The following is a 21,732-nucleotide window of genomic DNA, read 5'->3' on the forward strand; positions in this document are numbered from 1 at the left end:
TGGCTGACAGGGAGGTGGCAGAGGGAGGCAGTTGGTGGTAAGAGTAAAAGGCAGACCCCCTTCCTTTTCCGATAATAAAGAACAGGCCAGAGACAACAGAGAAATAGTTTGAATCCAAGCAATTCCTCTACTGACTTAGGTATTTTGCTGTTGTCTTTTTAATGTAGTTTTTCTTCTTCACAGATCTATAGTCTTCTGTAGATATAGGGACTATCATGTTGCCACCTTCGAAGCTATACCTCTCAATGGAATTTCCACCAATTCCTCCAAGGAAAGAAAATAAAAACTATTATGTGCAGATCAATAAAGGCAAGCACTGCTTTTCTGCTTCTACAATACCTTCACCAGAATACCAGAATTCCCTGTATTATCAGCGTGTAGGATACACAGCATTCCCTATAGGCCATTGCGTTCCTCCACAGCGCGCAGGCCGGTGAAGCTCACCTTTATATATATACTTGGGAATTATTTTCCTTTCTGCGAGTAATCTCTCTTTGGGCAACCGATTCCTGGACTGTTCTATGTAATATTATATTCAGCTATTTTAATTATGTATTGAAAGTTATTTATATTTTGATCTTTAAGTGCATTTTTGAGGTTGCTTTTTATTGCTGTTTTCTGCATTTTTAAAAGTATGGTATTTTTTGTAAGTGAAGTATTTGTTATTAGTGTGTAGTGATCACTTCTCATCTAAAGAGGTGTACACATGCTCCGGTTTTTGGCAGATTTTCGATTTTGCTTATAAAAGCAAAATCAAATTGAAATCGATTTGAAATCAATAGGTTTTTAAGACCCTTTTGATCTGCATTTGATTGGATGTGCACTCCCGTTTTCTCTATATCAAAAAGAAAAAAACTGTGCAGGCAAGGAAATTTGATCCAGTAAATTGAATGTGTACACTGTGCCTTGAATGCATATCGAATTCGATATTGAATGCAAAAGTGCAGATCGAATGTACAATCAAATGGATAGCATAGGCCAAATCAAAAGGGGGTGGAATTAGGAAAATTGAAAGCAAATCGAATTGAAAGTTAATTGATGCGTGTGTACAAACCTTTACACACTAATTGCAGTAAGCATGGGTCATTGGTGTGGGCACTTCTGCAAATGGATTGCAGCCAGCCACGAATAGTCACAATAACATCTGGTTAGCATTACTGCCTCACAGCACTGAGGTCATGGATTCAATTCCCACCATGGGCCTTATTCAGATCTGATCGCAGTACAAATTTGTTCTCAAAATGGGCAAAACCATGTGCACTGCAGGTGGGGCAGATGTAACATGTATAGAGAGAGTTAAATTTGTGTGAGGTATTTTTTTTTCTGTGCAGGGTAAATACTGGCTGCATTATTTTTACACAGCAATTTAGATATCAGTTTCAACACACCCCACCCAAACTAACTCTCTTTGCACATGTTACATCTGCCCCACCTGCAGTGCACATGATTTTGCCCATATTGAGAACAAATTTGTACTGCGATCAGATCTGAATAAGGGCCCATGTCTCTAGCTGAGCAGAGTTTGTATATTCTCCCCGTACTTGCGTGGGTTTCCTCCGGGTACTCCGGTTTCCTCCCACAATCCAAAAATATACTGATCGGTTAATTGGCCCAAAAAAAATTAACCCTAGAATGTCTGCGTGTACATCTGTTAGGGAACATAGATTGTAAGATCCACTGGGGCAGGGACTTATGTGAATGTTCAACTATACTCTGTAAAGCGCTGCGGACTATGTGTGCACTATATAAGAAACTGTTAATATATAATAAATAAATAAAACTTACATCTGTGATGCAGGTGAGAAGTGTTACATCTGTATGAACCAAAACCCCATTGTTTAATATGGTAAGTGCTGAGTGCAGCGCAGTAATGTTTATTTGTTTATTTGACTTAATGCCAATAAACATTAGACGTGAGCAATATTGTCAGTGATGCACTCTTGAAGTTTCCCGGGGTGTCCTGGGCATGCAACATAGTGTGTATATACTGAACGATATCGGTAAACGATGCCTCGTTGGCTATATGGTTGACATTGAGCATGCAGCCCAGATGATGATAGTGAGTGGGCGTTATTGATCCACAGGAGCACGCATTGATACCAATATTGAGCCAACATCACCAGAGACATGAAGACCGAAAAAGATTTCCAGATACAAAGAATATATATGAAATTGTAAGTTCTCCCCCACATTCCTCTACAATGCAGAAGCATTTTTTAGATCTAAAAAGGGATATTCAATTGCCACGTACCCAAAGGTGAGTGGAAGTATATTGAAAGTTGGATTTCCCACAGGAAATAAAAAGGAGGTTTCACAATGGAGAAGAGGAAAGAGAGGTAGAGGGAGGTCTCCAATGAGACAAAAAACACAGTAAAATGCACAAGAACCAAACAAACAGGAATATTTAATATTTAAGACAAGCAGCTTTCAGAACCTCAAGGGAGGTGCTAGAGAAAGGTTGCCAAATTCGCATGCAAATAAGGCTGGTCTATTTATTGATCTAAATAAAGACATATGTAATTTAATTTTACAAAGTCATTTTTTAAGAAATCCCACATTCGGATTAGTTTACAAACCCAGGGACAAACCCACAGTTTTACTCCCTTCTAAATATTATCCAGTGGAATCAATTAAATTAGTACATTTTACAATTTGGTAAATGAGGATTTAAAAATCTAAAAAATCTAAAAAGAAAAATGTATAAGCAATTTGAAACCTCTTTAAAAAAATAGGAAAACAACTCAATAAATATGAAACAATAGTTATAAAGCAAGATATGATAAAATGGGGACAGTTGTAATTTAAAATAGGGATAATTATTTAAATGAGGTAAATAATATTATTGATAATACTTGCACATATGAAAAACTCACAAATGATCCTACTATTCGGTAATAAGAAAAATAGTGAAATATTAAATAAAGCTAAGAAAGATAGTATTATATGTGAGAAGGAATTTTAATATTTATTTATTTATTTAAAATCCAAGAATTGCTACTTTTTACCACATCCCTAAAATTAATAAAAACAAAAACCGGCGCCCAGGTAGACCTATCATATATGGTATGAATTCTTTGGCCAGTATTCAATGCCGGTGCGAGCGGCCGGCGAGGGGGTTAAACTGCGAGGATCACAGAAAACCAGTGATCCTCGCAGTTTAACCCCCGCGCCGGCCGCTCGCACTATGCAACGTTCCGGGGGAATCCTCGCAGTCACAGAACTGCGAGGATTCCCCTAAACTGCGAGAGCCGCGGCTAGTGCAGCAAACTCGCTGTAATTAGCCTCGGCTCTCGCAGCTTTTGGAGGCACATTCGCAAATTCCCCCTCGCTCAAAAAACGGAGCGAGGGGGAATTTGCGAATGAGGGGTGTCAGTTGAATACTGACAGGGTCAGTGGCGGATTCAGGGGGGGGGCACCCGGGCACGTGGCCCCCTGTCATTTTGTCATATTGCCTGGCAAAGCTGTAACGTTTTTTCCCCATAGGATAATATGGGACCCTTCAATTCGGACCCCCACCCGGTTCCGACGGCTGCCAGTTCCGGCCCTGGCATCACAGAAGCTTGTGGTTGATCTCATTCAATTCCAATCGCTGGGCCTTTAAAATGTTACCAGGCTGGTCCATATCGGTCAATTGGTTCCAGAGATATTGCGCGTAAACCAATTTTTTTATTTTTGAAATGTAATTTCATGGCTGTTCATGTTCTTTGAGGGCAGATTACTCTGGAACCAAACGTTTCAGTTTTACTGGACCAAAATCATTCAAAGCCCACTCAAAAGTTCTTCAATATGATACTTGTCTCATGTAAATGGGTCAGCTGCTTCCGAAGATATAGCCGGTTAAATGAGATAACTGGTTAAAGGGGAGGGGGGGAGGAGAGGTGGTTTTCTCTCCCCCTCACCATAGACGTGCGCACAGGGGGTGCCGGGGGTGCACAGGCACCTCCGCACAATATCAGCACTTCCTAATGACCGGCAGTGGCAGTGCCCCCTCCCCCGGCCGCCTAGCAGTACCTGCGCTGGGCTGGGCTCCTTCAGCAGTCAGCAGGACCTCTCCCCCCCCTCCCCTTTAACCGTGATTGGGCCACGCCCTTCCTTTTCCTGTGCCCGGGTGAACTAGTGCAGCTGCAGTAGTAGTGAAGTAGTGCAGCTGCAGGCCACCTAGCAGTACTTGCGCTGGGCTGGGCTGGCCTGGGCTCCTTCAGCAGTCAGCAGGACTCGAGGTTTCAAAAGCGGGCGTGGCCACGGGGGGTCCGTGATTAGGCCACGCCCCTTCCTTTTCCTGTGCCCGGGTGAACTAGTGCAGCTGCAGTAGCCCTGTAGCCTACTGTTCTGTGTCAGGCTCACAGGATGGCTCCTGGCTGAAACCTGAAGGTAATGTATGCAGAGATTGGTGAGTGTGCCATTTATTGTGAGGGAGTGGGCTGTGTGTGAGAATGTAGTGAGGGGAACAGGGGGCCTGATTCAGGATCACTCACTAAGCATCAATCTTTTGCTGCTTAGCAAGCGGAACACCGCCCACGAATAACTGGGAAAACTGTACTGTCCCTGCTGTATTGTTACCTGCCTGGCTGATGCGGTGACCAGTGGTGCCGCTGATGGCTGCCTAGGCGCTGTACAGCTCGGCGGGTATTTGTTCCCTGTGTGATAACTGTGCTGTCTCTGCCTATATTGTTAACCACCCGGGGGTCCAGTGGTGCGGCTGATGGCTGCCAAGGCACTGCGCAGCTCAGTGAATATATGTTCCCTGTGTCTATATCACCCAGGGTACATCTAGTGTATACATATAATACATACATTAGTCACTATGCACTGTGTAATGTGACTATAGGTCACTACGTGCAAATATTCGTCACTGTGCTGTGTAATGTGACTATGGGTCACTACGTGCGAATATTCATCACTGTGCTGTGTAAGGTGACTATGGGTCACTACGTGCGAATATTCGCCACTGTGCTGTGTAATGTGAATATGGGTCACTACGTGCGAATATTCATCACTGTGCTGTGTAATGTGACTATAGGTCACTACGTGCGAATATTCATCACTGTGCTGTGTAATGTGACTATAGGTCACTACGTGCGAATATTCATCACTGTGCTGTGTAATGTGACTATAGGTCACTACGTGCGAATATTCATCACTGTGCTGTGTAATGTGACTATAGGTCACTACGTGCGAATATTCATCACTGTGCTGTGTAATGTGACTATAGGTCACTACGTGCGAATATTCGTCATTGTGCTGTGTAATGTGACTATAGGTCACTACGTGCAAATATTCATCACTGTGCTGTGTAATGGGACTATAGGTCACTACGTGCGAATATTCGTCACTGTGCTGTGTAATGTGAATATGGGTCACTACGTGCGAATATTCATCACTGTGCTGTGTAATGTGACTATAGGTCACTACGTGCGAATATTCGTCACTGTGCTGTGTAATGTGAATATGGGTCACTACGTGCGAATATTCATCACTGTGCTGTGTAATGTGACTATAATTGAGTGTATTATCGGGAGGTGCCACGGAGGAGAGAATACAGCGATCGGCGACTACAGAAGATCGAGTACCGCTGAGCCCCCATTCCGGACGGGACTTACTGGACTCTTTTGGATCTGCCTGTTAACCATCTGTGCCGTGCTGTGTTTGCCCCTGTGGAAATACCACCCATGCTGTTTTATTTGTCTACAGATTGTAAGTAGACATCTGTATTAAAACTCTTTTTAACCAAGGATAATCTGCACTATTTGTGTATTCTATTTTGTCACCCCTGTCACACTGTCCGTGTGGAGGGGTGTATTCTCATTTCAGGGTATCTGAATGCTGAAATTATTTGAACCATTTAAACCTATGGTGATATAAAAACCTTTTTTATTGGTTATACACTGAGCGCTGTTTAATAGTCACCATTCTTTGTCTGTTTTGGTCTATCTCTTAAGGCAACCTTTGGATGTGTGCCTTTTGGTGTACTGTTTTAGCTGCACTGTGTATTTAATTGCGCACCTGTGTTTGTCAAAAAATCTATCTTTCAATGTGACTATAGGTCACTACGTGCGAATATTCGTCACTGTGCTGTGTAAATGTGAATATGGGTCACTACGTGCGAATATTGGTCACAGCACTCTGTATAATGTGAATATGGGTCACTGCGCACTGTATAATGTGAATATCTGTCACTACGCGCTGTGTAATGTGACTGTGGGTCACTGCGTGCTGTGTAATGAGAACATGGGTCACTATGTGCTGTGTCATGTGAATATGGGTCACTGCGCGCTGTATAATGTGAATATCGGTCACTGCGTACTGTGTAAAGTGACTATAGGTCACTGCGTACTGTGTAATGTGACTGTGGGTCACTGCGTGCTGTGTAATGTGACTGTGGGTCACTGTGTGCTGTGTAATGTGAATATGGGTCACTGCGTACTGTGTAAAGTGACTATAGGTCACTACATGCGAATATTTGTCACTGTGCTGTGTAATGTAACTATGGGTCACTACGCACTGTGTAATGTGATTATGGGTCATCACTGCATGCTGTGTAATGTGATTATGGGTCACTACATGCTGTGTAATGTGAATATGGGTCACCATGCAGCCATTTTCCCAGTGGTCTTTACCGCTGCTCTGCCGGACCGATGATGAGGTGAGTAGAATTAAATGGGTGAAGGGTGTACAGCGTGTGGGTCCCCCAGCGACACTTATGTGACATCATATGTAATAGCCATTACAATGTGTGGTATAATATGTAATGGGCATTATGGCATGTGTCATAATGTGTACTGGGCATTCTGGCATAATGTACAATGGGCATCACGGTGTGAGGTGTAATGTGTAATGGGCATCACGGTGTGAGGAGTAATGGGCATAGTGGTCTGAGTCAATGTGTAAGGGGCATCATAGTGTGAGGTGTAATGTGTAATGGGCATCACAGTGTGAGGTGCAACATGTAATGGGCATCACAGTGTGAGGCATAATATGTAATGGGCCTTACAGTTTGTGGCATAATGTGTAATGGGAATTACAGTGTTTGGTATAATGTGTATTGGGCATTACGGTGTGTGGCATAACGTGTGTTGGGCATAATGGCATGTGGTATACTATGTAATCCCTATTATCCCTATTTTATAAAATTTGTCAAGCCCTGGCATAATGTGCAATGTCAATTACTGTTTGTGGCATTATGTGTGATGGGCATTATGGTGTGTGGTATTATGTGAAATGGGCATTATGCTGGGTGGCATTATGTGGAATGGGCATTACTGTGTATTGCATTATGTGTGATAGGCATTATGTTGTGTGGCATTATGTGTAATGGGCATTATGGTGAGTGGCATTATGTGTATGGGCATTAGGGTGAGTGGCATTATGTGTAATGGGCATTAGGGTGTGTGGCATTATGTGTAATGGCCATTACTGTGTAAATTTTCGACGCGCACTGTCCCTGTTTCTGGTGTGTGATGGGAATAATTAATCCTGAAGCCCATATACATAAAAAAGTCACCTATTTAGTTTGCATTGATGCCCAGTAGGCAGTGATGGACACGCCCAGTAGGCTTTGATGGACACGCCCAGTAGGCGTGGTGAACACGCCCCTCCAATGGTGCACCCCCTAAGAAAATGGGCTGCGCACGCCTATGCCCCTCACCCCAGAAAATGCAGGGACTAGGCTGGTGTAAAAGGGGCCAACCTGGGAATGCATTTTCTGGTGAGAAAGGGGTATTCTGCAGTGCTCTGAATACAGCCAGGCTCTGCCACTGTCAGTGGCTATCACTTCTGCCAGGCGGCGGCTGTCCCCCATTTACCGGGAGCATGTATTCTCCCTTGGCATTGAACATGTAATCCCACATGGCAACGAGCATGGAAGCTCTGGCAATGAGCATGGAACCCTTGGCAATGAGCATGTAGATAAGCATCACTTATGTAGCATAATTTTTAATAGGCATTATGGTGTTTGGCATAATACATAATGGACATAATGGCGTGTAACTTAATGTGTAATGGACATTATGGTGTAAATGTTTAATGCACGCCTTTGGTGGACAATGTCCCTGTTTATGAAGCGTATTGTGAATTTTGGCTTAATCTGTGGGCCATTATGTGAATTCTGGCTCAATCCGTGTGGCATTCAGTGAATTTTGGCTCAATCCGTGTGTAATTATGTGAATTTTGGCTCATTCCATTTGGCATCATGTGTAAGGGAGAAGTATAATGGGGTCTGGTATATTGTTGCATAATGTGTAGAAGTTGTTTATGGTGTTGTAGACTACACTCAAGGACACACCCCTGTTGAGTGGTCACACCCCCTGTCATTTTATCCTGGATCCGCCCCTGCCACTGGCTGTGATGAAATCAGCCTGATCGGGGCTGGAGCTGATGTCACACACCCTCCCTCACGCCTGTGCTTTCCCCGGACACGCCTGCAGTTATCTGGCACTCCCATAAAACGGTCGGTTACCACCCTCCAAACGCCGGCATCCTGTCAATCATCTTGTGAGCGGTCAGTGATTATAAAAAGTAGCAGGCCTTCATCGCAGTACGGCCACGCACATGCGTGCTGCAACCCATGCGCATGAGTCGTCTATCAATAATCGGCTGCGTTGTGAATTCGTATAGCAGCGATCAGGTCTGAATCAGGCCCATAGAGTTGTATACAGGCCCTTATTCAGATCTGATTGCAGCACAAATTTGTTCTCAAAATGGGCAAAACCATGCTGCACTGCAGATGGGGCAGATGTAACATGTGCAGAGCTAAATTTGGGTTGGGTGTGTTGAAACTGATCTATATTGCAGTGTCAAAATAATGCATCCAGTATTTACCCTGCACAGAAACAAAATAACTCACACAAATCTAACTCTCTCTATACATGTTACATCTGCCCCTCCTGCAGTGCACATGGTTTTGCCCATTTTGAGTGCAAATTTGTACTGCAATCTGATGTGAATAAGGGCCACCGGGCGGAGTAGAATACAGTGCGGTATATAGAGCAGGATTGGTACAATGCAGATACAGTGCAGATTAGATATAGAGTGGGATTCTTCCCGTACAGCGATGGGAAGGTCAGGTATCACAACACCTTTGGACTCTAGTTGGAGGTTTGTGATCACATGTCTTCTTTAGTAGGCAGAGATGTTTGCTGGGCTTTGACAGGTGAAATCTCTTAAAATCTCTAAAGGGGGAGTAGGAGGGCTTGCATCGTCATGTGAAGTGAAACCACCAATCATGAATACAGGCCAGGGCCTTAACCGTTCCTTGCCACTCCGTGTCGTACATGGCACATTGGCAAGTTTACGTTTCTCCTCCAATGATCTTAATTTATTTTTTGGGGTCCTTTTTTACTTAACTTTGGCTTTTTGGCTTTTACATGCCCTGTACTTTAACACAGGACATCGGCCTTGGCAGACGACATTGATGACATACAGGGCAGCCATCAGAAATTGTGGGGCCTGGGACTGACAAAATAGGCAAGTTCCCCCCACCGCCTATTGTTACACAAAATATTTTAGTCAGATATTTTGGCAGAACTCCGAAAGGAAATAAAGCACCAGCCAATGAACTGTGTTTGAAAATGACATTTGGGAATTGATTGGCTGGTGCTTTTTCTCCTTTTTCACCCCACCACACCGGCTTCCTGTCAATCAAATAGGGACCACTTGCGATGAAAAATATCAGATTTTTGTTGCGGTTTGGCGACAGGCATGCGTACTGGGACTCGTATGCATTCACCGTCACTGGATAATCAGTCGCTGTGCAAATTCGCACAACATCGATCAAGTCTGAGTAACCCCCAATGTGCAGGGCATAATTGTGCAGGGTTTAATGTGCCGGGCGTAATGTGCGGGGTATCACGGCATACCTCCCAACATGGCCCATTCCAGCAGGGCCGAAATTCCCTGTTCCTGGACTTCCTTGCCAGTGGCAGAGGTGGGGCGGCAACACAGTCCAATATTCAAATAAGGAAGCCACGTCTGCTTTCAGTGAGTCCCAGGCTGTGATATTTGATGTGAAAGTTGGTGTGGCTCCCCTATTTGAATGTGGGGATAAGCTACCGGTGCCTTATCGCCACATTATGTCACATACAGTAACATACTGTACCTTCCAACATGACTCATTGCAGGAGGGACACATTTTCTCTGTTCCTGGACTTCCTTGTCAGTGGCAGTTGCAGCTGTGGGGCTGCAACTGCCACTGGCAAGGAAGTCCAGGAACAGAGCAGTTTTGTCATGTTGGGAGGTATGTTACTGTATGCAACATAATGTGCGGGGCAATACTGTGCGGGGCATAATTTGTGGGACATAGGGCCTAATTCAGCACGGATTGCTAATCTAAGTAGATAGCCATCACCCAGACAGAACCCACCCCGTGCAAATCTGCAAGATAATTTGCAAAACTACCACAGATCGCTATCCTCCAAAACCATCAAAAGGATTTTAGCCATCTGTGAACATGTGAATAGCTCTGGGGCTTCACAGAGTGATGATGTCACAGAGCGATGACGTCACAGAGCGATGATGTCACAGAGCGATGATGTCACAATGCACTACTGATCACATAGTCTGAGCTGTTTGGCTTTGGGCTCATATCTTCACAAGAACTGGATGAAGGAAGAAGTTCTCCGTGAAGATGGGCTGTTGTCTTAGCAAGTGCTGTGATGACGATGATGATGTGCAGTGCGCTGCACCTGCAAGATCCCAGAATGCCGATGTCTGCGATAGAGACGGCGATTTCACAATTGAAGATCAGGGATATATCTTATGGAAGATCATTTCCTCACGACCGGCGTTTAGCCACAGAAGGAGAAGATGGCTCAAGCGCCATAGGTTTACACCTAGACTGACCCCCATATCTGAGAAGGAGGAGCTGGAGGTGTCCGATGTGGAACACGATGACACCGGAGGAGAAAGTGTTGGCCCAGGGAGCGGCACAGTGGCGCCTGGCACCGGGCACACAGAACTGGAGGGATTTGACCCCTATAACAACATAATGTTGATGCTTATGCTATCCTGGCTAATCAGACTGTATATATATATCCGCACTGCTGCAGATCGGCGGTGAGATGGACAGTGTATACCTTTGTGTATTTTTGTATATATTTGTATATATTTGTATATATTCGTATATATTTGTATATATTTGTATATATGGAAATTTGTAAATATTGTACATAATTATAGATAGGATATTTATCTATCTATCTATCTATCTATCTATCTATCTATCTATCTATAGATAACCAAATTACAATAAAACCTTGTACAATAACAGTCCGTGCAAGATCCCAGAATGCCGATGTCTGCGATAGAGACGGCGATTTCACAATTGAAGATCAGGGATATATCTTATGGAAGATCATTTCCTGACGACCGGCGTTTAGCCACAGAAGGAGAAGATGGCTCAAGCGCCATAGGTTTACACCTAGACTGACCCCCATATCTGAGAAGGAGGAGGAGCTGCAGGTGTCCGATGTGGAACACGATGACACCGGAGGAGAAAGTGTTGGCCCAGGGAGCGGCACAGTGGCGCCTGGCACCGGGCACACAGAACTGGAGGGATTTGACCCCTATAACAACATAATGTTGATGCTTATGCTATCCTGGCTAATCAGACTGTATATATATATCCGCACTGCTGCAGATCGGCGGTGAGATGGACAGTGTATACCTTTGTGTATTTTTGTATATATTTGTATATATTTGTATATATTCGTATATATTTGTATATATTTGTATATATGTAAATTTGTAAATATTGTACATAATTATAGATAGGATATTTATCTATCTACCTATCTATCGATAACCAAATTACAATAAAACCTTGTACAATAACAGTCCGTGCGTGCGTGTGATGTGTGTAGAAGTAGTAGTAGTAGTAGTACGTTTGATTATAACGCGCCGCAAAGTGTCCGCAGCGCCGTACATAGCAAACAAAAAAAACAAATTACAAGGTAACGTACAGGGTGTGTTGAAAGATATAGTATAAATAGGGGTATAGCTGGTAGAACTAAAATCAGCATCAGTTCAGAAGTAGGTGTCAAAATTGTCAAGGAGACTGAAGATGAAGTAGAGGAAGGGAAGAACAGGACAGGAGCACAGGTGAGGTAATGAGGTAGGGTGAGTACGTGAGGAAGGAGGGCCCTGCTCATAAGAGTCAATATACTAAAAATAGGTGGATGGACGAACGAAATACAATAGGATAAGTAGGAACGGAGGGGAACGGAGGCAGGATAGGAGGATCAAAAGAGGTTAGGAGGAGGGATAGGCTAGTCGAAAAAAGTGGGTTTTGAGGGAGCGCTTGAAGGAGGTAAGGGAATCAGATAGCCTGATGGGTGGCGGGAGGTTGTTCCAGTGCAGGGGGGCAGCGCGAGAGAAATCTTGGACACGGGAGTGGGAGGAGGTGATTAGGTGAGAGGTCAGTCGGCGGTCAGCGATGGAGCGAAGAGGACGGGAGGGAGTGTGGATAGAGATCAGTGAAGAGAGGTAGGGAGCTGTGGAGGAGGAGAGAGCCTTGTAGGTGGTGGTGAGGAGTTTAAAGAGAACTCGGAAAGGAATGGGGAGCCAGTGAAGAGATAAACAGAGGGGGGAGGCGGAGGTAGAGCGGCGGGAGAGGAAGATGAGCCTAGCAGCAGCGTTAAGAATGGATTGGAGAGGTGCGAGGCGGGTGAGAGGTAGCCCAGAGAGAAGGATGTTGCAGTAGTCAAGGCAGGAGATGACAAGAGAGTGAATGAGAATTTTGGTCGCGTCAGTGGAGAGGAATGGTCTGATGCGTAAGATGTTGCGTAGGTGAAAGCGGCAAGACTGTGAGAGAGCACGAATGTGGGGGGTGAAAGAGAGGGAGGAGTCAATGATGACACGAGGCAGCGCGTTTGGTCAGTGGACGTGATGTCGGTTTCACCAATGCTGATGGAGATAGTGGGAGAAGAGGGGATGTTCGGGGGATGGAAGATTAGAAGTTCAGTTTTAGCCATGTTTAGTTTCAGGAAGCGTTGGGTCATCCAGGCTGAGATGGCCGTGAGGCATTCGGAGACCTTGGACAGGAGTGATGGGGATAAGTCGGGGGAGGAGAGATAGATTAGGGTATCATCAGCATAAAGGTGGTAATAAAAACCATAGGAGCTGATGAGGGTGCCCAGAGAGGTGGTGTAGAGGGAGAAGAGGAGAGGGCCAAGAACTGACCCTTGGCGCACGCGCTGCTGGCGCACTCCTACACAGACACACATCCAGCAAGTGTTGTTAATTTATATAGCCAGCAATTGTGTTGATTTCATTAACGCCTTTTACAGCCGCACAATGTGACATAAAGGCTCCGACTCAGCCGCACAGTGTTATAGTAATTGGTACTGATAACCGCGACGCCATAAGACGCTGCTAATGCTGAACACAATCCTGCTACATACAACATGTAAAGAGATCATGTGTAACAAGGTGTAACATCCCCCTACTGTACAGTACTCATACCTGGGAGAAGCCCGGAGAGAGGAGTTCAAGCAGGGCTGGACAAGGCTTCGTTTTGGGGGTGGGGCAAGGCTGGCGTCACCAAGCCCCACCCCCCACGACCGGCAGCCACATTAATTATCGGGTCCGTGGATGGGGGAAGGGGTTAAAATGACGCAAAATGCCGCGATTCCTGTCATTTTAGCCCCACCCCCTCTCCGCGGACCCGCGAAATTCGGACATTCGGGAGGGTAGGCAAGTATGACATTACTGTAGGTATAACATGTCACCCCAGAGGTCACCCCAGAGGTCTGTGCCCTGTATAATAGATAACCATGGTCACATCTCCCCGGCCACTGTTACAGTGTTCCTCAGTAACATACAGTGTCACACTCAGATCAGTCATTACTTTTTGCTGTCATTTCTGCCTATTTCTGGGTCTGTTGGAGGGGCCTGAGTCCTGCTCCCCCCTCCTCCGCTGCACGGAGAGTGGAAACCAACTGCCACTGCAACAGCCTCTCTCCCCAGATCAGCACACGCTGCTCAGTACTATAGGCCTAATTCAGCTAATTCAGGTTGGCTCACAAAAGCAGAATCTCTCTCTAATTGGAAAAACCATATGCACTGCAGGTGGGGCAGATGTAACATGTGCAGAGAGAATTACATTTGGGTGGGGTGTGTTCAACGCACAACATCGGTACTGCGTGCGAATGCGCGCAGTACCGATGCAATCTGAATAAGGCCCAGTGTGCTTTACACTGGCCACGTGCAGTGGATCCAGGTAATCATTCAGGGACAAAATAAAGATTATAGGTGCAAGGTGCAAAAAGAGCTATAACCTTATTCTGTTTATATCATGTCAATATTTCACCAGAAAATATACATTATAGTAGTGGTGTAAGTTCGTCACAGTTGCCCGGAGGTAAGATATATATTGGTGCCCCCACACATACACACACCCTTATATAATATGTGTCTGTTCTGAAATATATGTGTTTTATATACACACACACACATATACTGTATATATATACAGGGGTGGATTGGCCCACCGGGAAACCAGGCCATTTCCCGGTGGGCCGGCCCAAATCTCTTAAAAAAAGGTCCGGCAGCACTCGCCCCTGGGCGGGAAGCGGGCGCAGAACTTTGCCCAAATAAACATGCCCCCTGGAGGGCTGCTGCGCATGCGTGCACAGCACCTCCCAGACTCCCAGCTCCCCCCCCCCCCCGCTGCCTGATTCAAGATCCCCGCGGGAGTGGTATATACAGGGACACTGGATGCCGGAAGAAGCCGCCTCAGATGAGCCGTTCCCCTAATCCTCCCCCCCCGGCACGCATCACTATCGCCGGCAGCCCCCCGGCGCTCATCCCCATCGCCTTACCCCCGGCGCTCCTCACCATCACCGCTACCCCCCCCCGATCCCGGGACGGTTTCGGGAGCCAATCCGCCCCTTCATATATATATATATAATAGATTCTTGCTAAGTAGCAAAGCTGCAAGCAGCAGAGTCACAGAGTAAGTGGGCCAGCAACACCAAATTAAATCATATATGGCTCCTTTAATGTAACATCAGCCAGAAGTATCCAACAAAAACATTCCCCTTGCTTGAATGGGGATAGTAAGTACAACAGTCAACGATACCGTTTCGGTGTCCACAACACCTTCATCCTGAACTACTCAACTAGTAAATGACACAGCCTGGCTATATATAGGGCGGCACAATCTAGCTCAACCCTAAACAACAGATCAAACACACCTGTAAGAAGTCATGAAACATTACCTGCAAGCCGCTCACGATTATCACTCTCTTTGCGGAAGTCCATATATGGATCTTCCGTTATTGCGCACAGGGATTGCTTCCTTGGGCGTATAAATCCTGTGACACGCAGCGTGATCTAGCGTGACACGCATAGCTTCATCACGTCCGTCGGGGTCCAGGAAGCAGACGGGAGCATGTACTACAGCTCCATACGTCTGACCTGCGGCATGAGACGCATGACGCTGCCCACCAATGCGGAAGCGGCTGTAATCAACGTGTATTACCTGTCAGCCATATTATACACATGGGGCAATTTCTTTAAGAGAGATCTAACCAGATAACGGCCTGCAGAAAATGTGTTAATTAGAAAATAAAGACATAGGTGAAAACATGAAAAAAGTTACATGACAATACTGAAGAAATTATGCAAAAACAATGAAAAATAGTGAAAAATAGTAAAAATAAGATAAAAATAAAAATATAAAAATGAAAATAATAATAAAAAAGAGACAATAACTCCAAAATTCTCTATAATGCAGATAAGGGTCAAAAAAGGCCAAAAAAGGTCAAAATAAGAAAAAATCAGTGAACACAGAAAAAATGTGGTCAGAAAAAAATTGACTGATCCACTAGAGATGGGGAGATGTTGCAAAAATCAGACTATGGGGGCATAGGTATAAAAAAAAGCCTAAATAAATGGGGACATGGTGAATTCCTCATTCAAACCCAGTGGAGAGAGGGTCTTTAATTTGTATATACAAAGGTTCTCTTTTTATAGTAACAGTCTATGCCTGTCACCGCCTCTTCGTAATGGTGGTACGTGGTCCAGTGGGATAAACTTAAAGTCTTTCATCAGGTGTTTTTCCCTGGCAAAATGTCTTGCTACTGGAGGTGTATCTTTGTCCACTTTAAACAGTGCTTTCTTGATTGATGATCTGTGAAGCGCAATTCTTTCTTTAACCATACGAATAGGTTTTACAGATGTAAAGTTTTTTTACAGGCGCAGAGTATAGCATAGATGACGTATTTGCTCTCACAATCAAGACGATGGTTAATTTTATATTGGACTTGCGTTTCAGGATGGATAAATGATTCACCCGTATACAGATGGGCACAGTTTACGCACTTCACGCATCTAAATGCGCCATTCCGAAGTTGGAGCCAGCTGGAGCCCGGATTCTTTATAGGGCTGATGTCCGAGTACGTTACCCTATCTTTAATATTTTTGCTCCTTTTATAGCAAAATTGTGGCAGTTCCTGGCATGATGGGCCTAGAATGGGATCTGTGCTGATGATCTTCCAATTTTTTTGAGTGGCTTCCCATATAATGGGTGAGAAAGTGAAAAAGGTGCTAGAAAAAGTAACTTTAGGTTGGTTTTCACTCTTCTTTTCCTGCGTCAGCAGATCTTCACGACGGAGCTCCAAACATTTTTGGATAGCGGTTGTCACTTCATATTTCTCATAGCCACATTCAATAAATTTGGTGCCCATGGTGTGCAAAGCCTCACTTAAATCATCTTGCTCCGATGTTATTCGCACAACTCTTAGGAGCTGGGAGAATGGTAGCCCCTTCTTGAGGGGTTGGGGGTGAAAGCTTGAGGATAATAGCAGGGTGTTTTTATCCGTGCTTTTACAAAAAAGTCTGGTGGTAAATTGTCCATTTTGTATACCGATGGTCACATCCAGAAAGTCAATGGATACAGGACTGCTGTTATAGGTGAACCTTATTAGTCCTGGTAAACTATTGAGGTGTTTGACGAAATTATACAATGTCTCCTGATCTCCAATCCAAACGAGGAATAAGTCGTCAATATATCACATAAATAATGCGATATATGGTGAGAATACAGGATTGTTCATAATATGCTCAAGTTCATACCTGTGCATGTACAGGTTGGCATAGGCTGGGGCCATATTGGACCCCATAGCCGTACCTGTACATTGCAAGTAGAAGGCATTATTGAACAAAAAATATTTTTTTTTGTAGAATTAACCACATCAGTTGTAGCAGGTACTCAACTGGGGGACCCTTGTAGTTAGAGTTGTTGGTGATCATCTCTCGAGTGGCAGCTATCCCTTCGTCATTCATTATGTTGGTATATAAGCTGCTCACGAGCGTCACTAGTAAGCAACCAGTGGGCGGTACTCCAAACTGTTTTAATTTGACAAGAAAGTCCGTGGTGTCTTTAATGTAGTAAGGCATACCCTGGACCACTCCTTGCAGGTGATAGTCTACATATTGGGAGAGAGGCTGACCTAAAGAGCCCATTGACGATATAATTGGTCTCCCAGGAGGGGAGACCAGGCTCTTGTGTACTTTTGGTAAAATGTACATTAATGGAATAATAGGGAATTCCTGTTTCAAAAAGTACATGGTAGACTCGTCAATCCACTCATTTGTGAATAATAGCATCGATTTCTCTTTTGTACGATGCAGTGGGGTCATAGGCAAGTTTCCTATAACAAAATGCATCTTGCAGCTGTCGCATGACCTCAGTAACATACGCAGAGCGATCCATGATCGCTATGCCCCCGCCTTTATCGGCGGGGCGGATGACTATTTCATTGTTCTCGCATAATGATTTAATGGCTGTAGTCTCATTTTTAGTCAAATTCGACTGGAAGTGTTTCCTCCCACTTAATTTGGGCAAAACTTCATGCTTGACTAGCCTGCAAAATGTTTCGATAGAGGGATTCACTGTGGGTGGATCAAAGACACTTTTAGGTTTAAATCTGGGAACAGGGCTGATTGACAAATCACCCTTTTTAGCATAGAAGTCCATCAGATTTAATTGCCTACGGAATTTTCTTTAGTTTTAACAGGTTTTCTATTAGTTTTGTACAATAAAATGTGGGTACAACAGTTTGAGAGTTTTAGCAGGATTTCAAATAAATGATAACAATATAATTATCTGCGAATTTTTGGTCGGTTACAACTTTGTCTAGGTCTTATCATCTCGTAGAATAAGAACATATTAATCAGTGGAATAACTTCCTTCGGCTAATACTGTCCCCGTGACGTATTTGGTTTCATACATCGGATGCATAGAATTGGGGAAATAGGTAGTATACTCTAATATAACAGTGATAAATCAATCACGATGTGTAAATACAAACTGCTATGGACATCAACAAATCATTTGTAAAAAAAGTAGGAGAAAAATATACATACATTGAGGATATCATACATTCCAGACATATAAGACAAGGCATGACAAAGGAAGGAGTGGGGAGGAGTATGGGCGAGGAGGGAGTAGTTGAGGGGTGGGGTGTGGAGGTCGTAGCGTTATATATATATATATTTTTTTTTCTTTTTATTGTTTAGTTGATCAGAGGGGAGGCATCATCTGTGGACATCACTATAATTCTATGGAGGCCATGACTTGGGCGTACTGGATTGGGTCAAGAGAATCTATGTAGGGTTTCCATTTATTTAGGAATTTGGTTTTGTTCTCTAGTAAGTTGAACATCAGTGAGCGTTTGTCATATAATAAAATCTGAAATAGTTTGCTTTTGAGTTCGGCAAGTGTCGGTGAAGTGGGAGAAATCCAGTGTGTGAGAATCGGTTTTTTTGCTAATGTTAAAATGACAGTTAAGAAAGGTATATAATCTGCTTTCGGGGGGGGGGTATATCCCAGTTCTGGAAGTTGAGACATAAACAAGCTAGTGGGTCAGGTAGTAGATTTAGTCCCAAAACTGAGCTGCTGAAGTGGAGGGTTTTCCGCCAGAATTTTAAGATTTTGGTGCAAGACCACATGCAGTGTAGAAATTTAGCATTGCTCATTCGACATTTGCAGCAGTCGCCTGTGGCTCCTGGAGCCATGTGTTTACTTTGGGCGGGGGCTATGTATAAACGGTGAATAGTTTTGAAGTGAACCTCTTGTAGATAAGAGGACTGTAGGATTTTAAGGGAATTTGAGTATGTGGAGAACAGGATATCTGGGGAGGTCACGTCAGGGATGTCTGATTTCCAGGCTTGAGCCAAAGTATCAAGAGGTTTATCTGGTAATTTAGCAAGCATCGTGTCATACAGAAAAGAAGTTTTGAATCTCGTATGAAATAGTGTCCTGAAAGTATAACTTAAAGGATCTGAGAGTGTGGAGTTTAAAATAAGAGGGGAGATGGAGGCCACATAATGTCGCGTTTGGAGATACATGAAGAATTGCGTTTTTTGTAGGTCATATTTGGATTGTAATGCTTGGAAAGAAAACAGTGTTCCTCCTGGGTCAAAGAGTTTCGTAGCAAGGTCTAGACCTTTGTGTCTCCACGTTCTGTACAGTGGATTAGTCAATGAAGGTGGAAAGTTGGGGTTTCCCCAGATTGGGATAAACGTAGAGATCAGGGGGTCTCTGTGGAGTTTTTTGTTTATGAGGTGCCAGGCATTATGTGTACCCTTGAAGAGTACATGGTTTTGGATGTGCTGCGGGATTTTCGCTATAGGGGAATGAAGTAGGGCGGTTGGGGAGTAGGGGTAAAAAATGTTTTCATCAAGGTCAGAATCTACAAAAGTGGAGTTGCCGTACATCCAGTCAGATATGTACCTGAAATGTACAGAGCATGAGTATAAGAGGAAATTTGGGATTTTAAGTCCTCCTTGTGGTTTAGGTCGCATTAGTTTGGCAAGAGACATTCTAGGTCTTTTTCCGGTCCATAGGAATTTGGACATCAGTTTTTCGAGTTTACGAATATCTGGTGTCGGGAGGATGCATGGTATCATTTGTAATCTATAGAATATTTTTGGAAATATAATGCTTTTGAGGACTGCAGCTCTTCCGAGAAATGATATCGGGAGCTTGGTCCAGGACTCTAATTGGTCTGCGACTTTATTTATCAGTAGAGTAAAGTTAGCCTTGTACATTGAGTAAGGGTTTTTTATAATAGTTATACCTAGGTATTTTATGGTCTCAGGTTGGTTATTGAATTGGGTGACTGTAGGGTGTGTTGCTACTTCTGGTGGTAGAGGTGTAAGTGGTAGAAGTTCCGTTTTGTTTACGTTTATTTTGTACCCTGAGATGGGGCTAAAGGAGTTTATTAAGTTCATTATAGTTGGGATAGATGTCAGGGGGTTAGACACAAACAATAATAGATCGTCTGCAAATAATGCAAGTTTTAATTCTTTCTTGTGGATGGTTATGCCAGTGTATTGTTGGGTGGATCGCAGAGCAATGGTAAGTGGTTCGATAGCTAGTGCGAAGAGAAGGGGGGATAGAGGGCAACCATGTCTTGTTCCTCTTTGGATGGGAAATGGAGGGGAGAGAAAGCCGTTACATGCAACTTGCGAAGTAATGTTGGTGTAGAGGGTCTGGAGAAATGAGATATATTTTTGGGGGATGCCGAAGTTTGACATGGTTCGGAAGAGGTGTGTCCACCGAACCATGTCAAAGGCTTTCTCTGCGTCAATAGCCAAAATCAGATTAGATGATTGGGGTTGTGGCCGGGAGATTGAGTTTTGTGTGACCGCCAGGACTTTCCATACATTTCTAATTGAGTGTCTCCCGGTTATGAAGCCAGTCTGGTCTCTGTGAATAATATGTGGAAGTAGTGGGTTTAATCTGTCTGCTAAAATCTTTGTCATCAGTTTGTAGTCACAGTTCAATAAGGAAATAGGGCGATAAGATCCCGGGAGTGTTAAATCTCGTCCTGGTTTTGGGATTAATTTAATAATTGCAGAGTTAAAATAAGGGGGTAAAATATTGTTAATTAAGATATGATTGAAGACTGAGGTAAGTATAGTGGCTGCTCTGTCGGGGTACATCCTGTAAAAGTCTCCTGAGAACCCATCTGGTCCAGGAGCTTTTGCTGTTTTTAACGTTTTTATTGCCGCTAGAACCTCAGAGACTGTGATGGGGTTTATCAATGTCTGTGCCTGCTCTGTAGTCAATTGCGGGAAAACTAGGTTTTCCCACGTGTCTGAGGTAGAGGGAGAAAGGGGTTCAGAATCATTATGGTTGGTGTGTGAAGGCTGATTTTGTTGATGGGAATAGATGTCTGTATAGAAGTCAGCCATTACTTGAGTGATTTGTGAGTTGGAAGTAGTGAGCTCTCCTGAGGGGGTCTGAAGATGGTTCACTAGCATTGGGGGCCGGGTGGTATTTAAGATATTAGAGAGGAGTTTTCCGGTTTTATTACCTAGTTTATGGAACTTGTAGTTTGTAGTGAATTGGGATTTATCTGACATGGATTGCAAAATGTTTTCTACCACTGTTTTAGATTGTAAGTAGTTGGATTTGTGAGTGTGTGTAGGGTGTTTTAGATATTCAGTGTATGCCTCTTCAAGTGAGCTCAGGGCCAAAGCGTAGGATTGAGATAGACGTTTCTTTTGTGTTTTTTCATAAGACATGATCACACCTCTTAGTACAGATTTCGCGGTCATCCAATAAAGTGATGGGTTGGAGGCCAGACACTGTTCGTGATTGGTGTGGTAATCATCCCACGCTTTGGTCAAGTGGTCCCGGAAGGGTACTGATGTGTTGAGGTGTGAGGGGAATTTCCAGGTTCTGTGTGGAGAGAATTCTTTAGAAATTTGTAGTGTGATTTGGAC

Source organism: Crinia signifera, chromosome 5 (assembly GCF_055691185.1).
Source record: "Crinia signifera chromosome 5, ASM5569118v1, whole genome shotgun sequence".
Classification (NCBI taxonomy): Eukaryota; Metazoa; Chordata; class Amphibia; order Anura; family Myobatrachidae; genus Crinia; species Crinia signifera.